Raw genomic sequence first — 7,529 nt, 5'->3', positions numbered from 1 at the left:
AGACAGCAGGGCGGGGGGGATGGGGGGGACAGGGCAGCTGGGAGCCAGCCAAGGGTGTGAGTGCCCCAGAGGAGCTGGAGGGGGGAAAGGCCCGCAGCTGAGGAGGTCCAAGGCCCCGGAGGCTGGCCTGTGGAATGAGCCTGCTACATGGAGCTTGAGGTCCCCCCAAGTGAAGCCAGGGCTTGGAGTGGCCAGGGAGACAGGGAGCTGGGACGGAGGTGTCAGGGAGTGTGGGGAGTGGGCAGGGAGTCGGGAGGTGGCAGCACTTTGGAGTGGGTGGAGGGCTGGAAGGCAGGCCCAGCAGGAGGGATGGAGTGTTTAAAGGTTGCAGTGGGGCGGGAGGGGAAGGCTGACTCACCCTTGGCCCTGTGGCTGAGCCCGAGATGCCCTCCTGAGGAGCATGAGGCCCAGAGTGGGGGGTGACCTGCAAGACCCCCCAGCTCCCCAGCTAGTGGTGTCAGGGTTGGGGTATACAGCTCTTTGAGGGACAGCAGTCTGCCTTCCGGAGACAGTGTGACCCGTAGGCACCGCCTTCCCCATTTTGCAAGAAGCTTCGGTGATGAGCCCACAGGCCTCCATCTGCCCTCCCTGCTGAAGGCAGCCTCCGGGTGGCGTGGGAAAGTGTCCAAACCTGCATGTGCCCACGCACAGGGATGGAACACCCTGCCAGGTAGGACCAAGGGGCTCTGCCTCCATTGCACTGTGGCCCAAGCCCCGTCTCTCCTTCCTGGTATGTTCTTTGGGGGTTGCCCCCCTCACGAATGACAGAGGGGTGTAGTGGGCATGGGGTTTGGTTTCTGATGGGCTGGGCTCAAATCCTGACTGTACCATTGAGCAGGCAGCTGCCTAAGTTCCAGATTTGTTACGTGCAAACAGGGGATGCCATACTTAGTCTACAATCTATAATTCCCTTGCCAGCAGCTGGCCTGCTCCCAGAAGAGGGTCCGTGTGTCTCGGGTTCGGCAGGAAGCTGACCCAGGGAGGTTTATGAGGGAATGCTCTCAGATCCACACCCAGGGAGCAGAGGGCCTGTCAGAGCTGGCCTGAGTCAGTAGCTGATGTCGTTTGCCTCGGGAAGGAGACACGACCAGGCAAGGTGACCCTCTTCAGTCAAGGACAGTTCCGGAAGAAGGATGGAGACTAACAGGGGGAGTCCTAACCTAAGAGGCTGGAAGGGAGCCTGAAAAGGGTGTGGGCTTCGGTGTTAAACATCTGGATTTAAACCCTACCCCTACCACTCACCATCCATGGGGGCTTGAGCAAGATTCCTGACTTCTGTGAGCCTTGCCTCACGTGTGAAATGGGAATAGTTGTGCCTACACGAGAGCTACATTTTGAAAGATGGAGTAGATGAGGTGGTTAGGGAAGTGCCCTGCATAGCACGTAGAAAAGAATAATTCACCACAAAAATCATTTCTTTTTGAGATTCAGTCATACTTTCCTTTTTCTCATCTGCCTCTCCCTGCACAACTGAGCATAATCAGATGATGCCTCAAAATGTGTATGATTCAAACCCAAGGGCTCCCCACACTGGGGCCCCCATCTGCAGGCCCCAACTGGAAGCTGGAGCCTCAGCAGGTACCCTCGCTCCTGAGCTCCTGAGAAAACTCCTGACCAGTGAGAACCCCGAGTTCCTTAAGCCTTCACAAAGGGCCTTCCCCTCCCCTGCTTTCCGAGCAGTGCCTTGCAGCGGGCAGAGCGGGGGATTCCTTCTCCATTTCCCGGAAGGAGAACTGCCTTCTTTGCAGCAAATCCAACTTCCCAAGGTCACAGAGCTCGTGAGTGGCCAAGCTAGATTTCTTCCTGGAGGCCACAGTGTAATGGTTAAGAAGGAGCCCTCGGAGCCAGACTCACTGCCTGGGTTCAAATCCTGGCTGGGCCCCTTGCTGGCTGGGGAACCGTGGGAGATGTGCTTGACCTCCTGGTGCCTCAGCTTCTTCATTGGTAACAATGGGGAAAATAATAGTTCCTATCTCACAGGCAGCTGCAGGAACAAATGAAGTGTCTGGAACAGGGCCTGCTCTTGTGTAAGCCCAGGCTATGGACCGTGACTGTCCCCCCAGCCCACAACTTCACGTTGAAACACCGCTCATCGAACTCCTCAGAACATATTAGTATTTCCAAAGGGCTTCCAAGGGGCCCACCTGAGTCCTAGGTCCTATACATGCTTGACTATTAAAAATCATGCTCGCTTCTTCTGTCCTTAATTATTTCCCCCTATCGCCTGCTTCCCCACCACCTATAAACAGCAGTGTCCTCGCCCGCCCACCGCGCTCCTCAGCTGCTACCATCCTTCCCTAACTCTTCCCCTGACCTGTCAACTCCTAACAAATAAAGTAAGATACCCGAGCCTCTTTGCCTGCCCCTCTGTCCTCCCCCACCCTCCTTCCAGCTGTCCACGGGGCTCCGCAGGTCCCCTTCCCGGAAGTGGCTTGCCTCTAGGGGGTCCTGCCCCCGAGCAGGGCTGGCATGCTGAGCGCCTCCCTCCCTGTTCCTTCTCCCATCTGAAATGGCTTTTTATTGTTTGCGGGACATTATGTAGGAGGCCTAGTTTGTGTTTTCTTCCTTTTAAAGGGTATTGAGTTTTGTTCTGGTAGAATTAAATTACAGGTGGACCATCTTGATCCGGGCAGGCTAGTATTTTTCTTTGCTGTGTGGTTTTTGGGTTTGGTTTGGTTTTGTTTTTCCTTTGTCTTAAGAGTGTGGTGCGGTCATTAGCCCTAAGGGGATCCCTCTCTGGGATCACTCCTGCATGCTGAAGTCCTCACTGAGGTCTTGCTACTTTTTGCTGGACTGGAACCCCGTGAGCCCTGCGCGGCCCGCAGGAGCTCAGAATAGCAGCCCCTCAGCTGGGCTTGGTGGAGCCTCACCCTGGGTGTGGCAGCTCGGGCCTCGGCCGAGCACCGTGGTAGCCCTCGTAGAGGCCACCTTCTCCTTCCAGCACCCTTCCTGGGCCATCGTAGCCTTCTGCACGACCGTGGCGCAGCACCACAGGCTGAGTGGCTTCAACAACAGAAAGTTACTGCCCCCAGTTCTGGAGGCTGGAAGTGTCTCTGTGGGTCCAAATTCCCTCTTCTTAGGAAGACCCCAGTCAGATTGATCAGGGTCCACCCTAACAGCCTCATTTTAACCTCACCTCTCTTTAAGGGCCTTCTCTCCAAATACAGTCACGTTCTGAGATCCCGGGCATTAGAGCTTCAACATGTGAATCTGTGGGAGACCCAACTCAGCCTGTGACGGCTACCCTGCCCCTCGGGTTCTAGCCCGTTCAGCAGACCTGAACTCTGGTCTCCGCTACCTGGCAAGTGCCTTGGTAGAAATCTGAGGCGAACGTGGGCCTCACCTCATGTATGTCCCTTCTGCCCAGAACGGCAGTCCTGTGCCGCCCATTACCCACTGACCGAAATCAGTGCCTGTCCAGCGACCGCGATGACTCGCGATGCCTCTTTCCTCGGCCGCATCTGTGAGGGTCTCTTCTTCCCTCCCTCATACCACAGTCAGGCTGTGGCTACCAGCAAGTGGCAGATGGTACGTTGGCCTCGCTCGCCCCAAGTGTCCCTCCCAGCACCGCCCTGGTCTCCTCACCCTGGAGACCTTGGGTGGGAACCGGGTGGCAAACACCTTCCCCTTTACTTCCCCCCCTTGGCTTTATTTATTGCCCTGGGAAGAAGAAAATCAAATTCCCACAGGAGGTGGGCTTGATGAGGAGACAGGCAGAGAGACCAAGAGAGCTGAGGACAGAAGGGGGAAGACAAAGGCCTAGAGAAGAGATCTTCCACTGGAAGACCAGTGAGGTTGGGGTGGGGAGGGAAGAGGGAAAGGAATGGAGGGAGCAGGGTGAGGACAGTGGCCGGCTTTTCTTCGGGGCTTCTTCACACAGCCGAGTCTGGATACGACCTTTGCAGAGTGAGAAACGCGACTTCTGTCCAACGTCCCAGGGCACTGCAGGGGCCCAGGGACCCAACTCACTAAGAGTAGAGGAGACCTGAAGGCAAGTTTATTCCGTGACTGTGGGTGGAAGGGGGTAAGCAGCAACCTTGCAGGGCCTGCCAGACCCTTGCTCGGCAACTGCCCACTGCCGAGTCAAGAACCACAGCCCAGAAGGCTGTGCTGGTCACCAGGAGACTTCCTGGCAGCCTGGAATGAGGTCACAGTGTGGTGACAGGGCCTGGAGCCAGAGCAACGGAATGGGCCCTCCCTCCTGGAGATGCAGGCCTCCTCCCTTACAGGCTGGAAAACTGGCCTGAGCCTCTGTTCCCACTTCCCTGCCCCCCAGACTCCCTCCAGACCAGCTTTTCTGCTTACGTTTGCTGAGAACCAGCTCCCTGTCACTGGGACATGCCACTCGCCACAGTTTGGAGCCCAGTCCATCTCGGAGGGCCTCTGCGGGCAGGTCCAGCAGCACAACGGCCTGGACCACAGATAGGGGCCCACGTGCTCCCATGGGTGCCATTTTCTGTTGCTTCTTGCCCCCTCTGAGTTCAGAGGGTGATGCTTCCAGGCCTGGTCTCCACTTCGAAATGGGGAGGAGAGTGCTCTCTCTGCACATGTGGACATCTGACCTTTGGGAAAAGGTTCTTTCTCCTGGAAGTCAAATCCTGGAGAACCCCAGGGAAGTGTGCTGGCTTTCAGATTTTGAGGCCCTGTCCCCAGAGTCCAGGTTCCCAGATACAGAGAGTTCAGATGGGTAGAGTGGGCAGAGGAGGTTGGATTTCTATTAACATCAGAAAGAAACAAATCAGGACACTCTAAGATTATTAATAGAATGAGAGTCTATAAACTGCAGTACCTCAATTCGTACACTATTCAGGGTATACAATAGTTATTTTTATCTAAATTATTTCCTGAACAAGAATAAGACTCAGATGTTAAATTAAACAACTGTAACTCTATTTAGTTTCATTTTATGGTTAATGAAACCATGAGGACAATAAGAACTTACAATAGACCCGAAAATATTATTACTGCGCTGCTAAAAAGGATGGTCCATAAGTTAATGAGTAAAACTTGAATAAGAAATATTCCTCTTTTAACACGAGTGAAGAAAATGTAAATATTAAAGGGAGAAAATTACAAGGGACAACTTGTTACCAAGCAGGTGACAAATCAAGAAGCATGAAGCTAACATGAAGAAAGGCATATAAAGGTGATTCAGCCAGCGAGGAAGGTCACAATATAAAAATGCCTCATGTTTAGCAGGAGTTCTTGGCGTGGGTATAGCTTGGATGCATATTTGAGGATGCCACCTCCTGGAACTCTCTGGGAAGCGGGGGTCAGTTGGGGTGGTGGCAGCAGGAACACACAGCCCTCCCTCCTGCTTTCTTCCTTCCCCCATTCCATCAACACTGACTGTGGGTGCTGGGCTTACAACAGCCAACCAGACAGACAAGACGTCTGTCCTCGTGGGTTTCAGTCCGGTGGGACAGGCAGACATGAAACAAGCCAACAACAAATCACACTAATAGCGATCTATTTGCAAAAGGAGATGAAGTGCTGGGAAGAAGTGCGGGGTGCTCTGCAACAGACTAGCAGAGTGGATTTAATTTGGGTGCTCGGGAAAGGTCTCTCCGAGGGAGAGAGAATGCAGCTCCGTGCTGCAGGCGGAGTGGGAGTTGTCTGGGGGGAGAGTGGGAGGGCCAGCGTTCCTGGCAGAGGGGACAGACAAGGGCAAGGCCCGAGGCAGGCTTGGCGTGCTCAAGGGGCTGGAAGAACGCCAGCGTGGCTGGGACATCAGGACAGAAGGACAGACTGATGCAGGAGAGGAGCCTGGGAGCTAGGTAGGGGCAGGTCATTTAATTTGAAGAGTGCTAAGAAACCATTTAAGGATTTTTTTTTTTTTTTAAGCAGGGGAGGGACATGAGGAGATTTACATTTAAATAAAATGACTGTGGCTACAGAGAGGCGAGTGGAGTGAGTAGGTAGGAGGCTACTGTGGTCAACAAGGTCACGAGGGCAGGGACGTGGGTAAGGCAGGGGTCAGGGGCAGGAGGAGCAAGTGGGTGGATTCCAAACACATTAAGGAGTCCGACATTGAGACATGTTTTGAAGTGAGGGGTGAGGAAGTGGAGGTGCTGGGGAGGGACATGAGGAGATTTACAAATTTTGGCCTTGACTGTGACTTTTCTCCCCAGCGCCGCTCCCACAAGGCCTCCGTGGTGAAGCCTCCTAGGCTTCTTGTCCTCACCTCCCCCCAGCCTGGGCGGCCCCAAAGCACTGAAACCCTCCTCTGGAGCCCATCACTGCCTGCCTTGCCCACCACCGTTCGCGCTGGTGCCTTGGGCAGAGGTGTCCAGGGAAGGAGATGGGGCTCCCAGGGAGGCCGGCGAGCTCCGTGCAGGATGAGTCTTGTTTGAACGCCTCCAGCATCCAGGGGGCCACGTCTATACTTCCTTTTATGCTGGGAGCTCCCAGACGGCAAAGTCTGCGGCAGTTGGCGTCTGCCAAGTGAGCAACCGAGGGGCAAATCAATGGCCCAGGGCCTGTGTTGGGGAATTCAGGAAAGGGATTGGGAATCTGAAGGAACGGTGGGCTCCTGTGGGGTCGGTCCTTCTGGGCAGTGGTCCCGGCAGAAGAGCTGGGAGGACAGCAGGGGCTCCGGCTTCTCCATCCTCACCCTGCCGGACCAGAATGCTGGAGGCTCCCTCCCCCACTCCCATCAGCAGGAGAGTGGCCCAAAGAGAGCAGTTCTGAGGAGCTGGTCCACCAGCCTGTGTGGCACTAGCGGGAACAGGAGAGAGCAGCCGGGGCCCTCCTCCTGTGAGCCATTGCATTGTCCCGCTTTCCAGATCCCAAGAGGGAGCCTGGGAAGGTAAGACTCTCAACAAGGTACACAGCTTATTGCCGGAGGGTCAGAGCAGCTCGGCCAATCCTGGCAGGGGGTGGGGGGGGTGGGGGGTGGGGGGGTCAGGAGTCACGGACAGGACTGACTTTCAGAGGCAGAGCCTGGGAGGGACTTGAAATGGGGGTGCACCCTGGGGGGTTGCAGTTGCCTTGGATAAGCTCACTGAGGGCTGAGTGTAGAGGGAGAGCAGAGAAGGCACAAGGCCCCCAGCTTGCTCTGGTCCTGGGGGTCTGGGGGGGTTGAGGAACAGCCCCCACACAGGGTGCCACCTGAAAGGAGCAGCCAGGGGCGGGGGGGCAGGAGGTGCAGGGCAGGGCATTCGTGGAGCCTGGGAAGAAGGTGTTCCCAGGAGGACAAGTTGACCCACTGTGTCCAAGGCTGTCAATAGGTCAGGTGAGATGAGCTCTGAGAAGCAACCACTGGGCTTAGCAGTGTGGACATCATGTGACCTTGACAGGAGTGGTCTGGGGACCAAAGGGATTGTGGGGGCTTCAGGAGAGAGTGCAGGGTTGGGGGGACAAATGGAATAGCAAATAGACTCTGAGGGGTTTTGCCTTGAGGTGGGCAGTAGCTAAAGCCCTCTCCAACTGCGTGGCCAGGGGAGGGCTTTGGTTAGGGTGGCAATGATCTGAGGGGGCACTGACCATTCAGTAAGGAGCAGGCGGTAGCCCGCTGACGTCCATGGGGT

The sequence above is a fragment of the Leptonychotes weddellii genome, chromosome 12 (genome assembly GCF_054177405.1).
Source record: "Leptonychotes weddellii isolate Sample4059 chromosome 12, ASM5417740v2, whole genome shotgun sequence".
NCBI lineage: Eukaryota > Metazoa > Chordata > Mammalia > Carnivora > Phocidae > Leptonychotes > Leptonychotes weddellii.
This window is presented reverse-complemented; position numbering follows the sequence as displayed.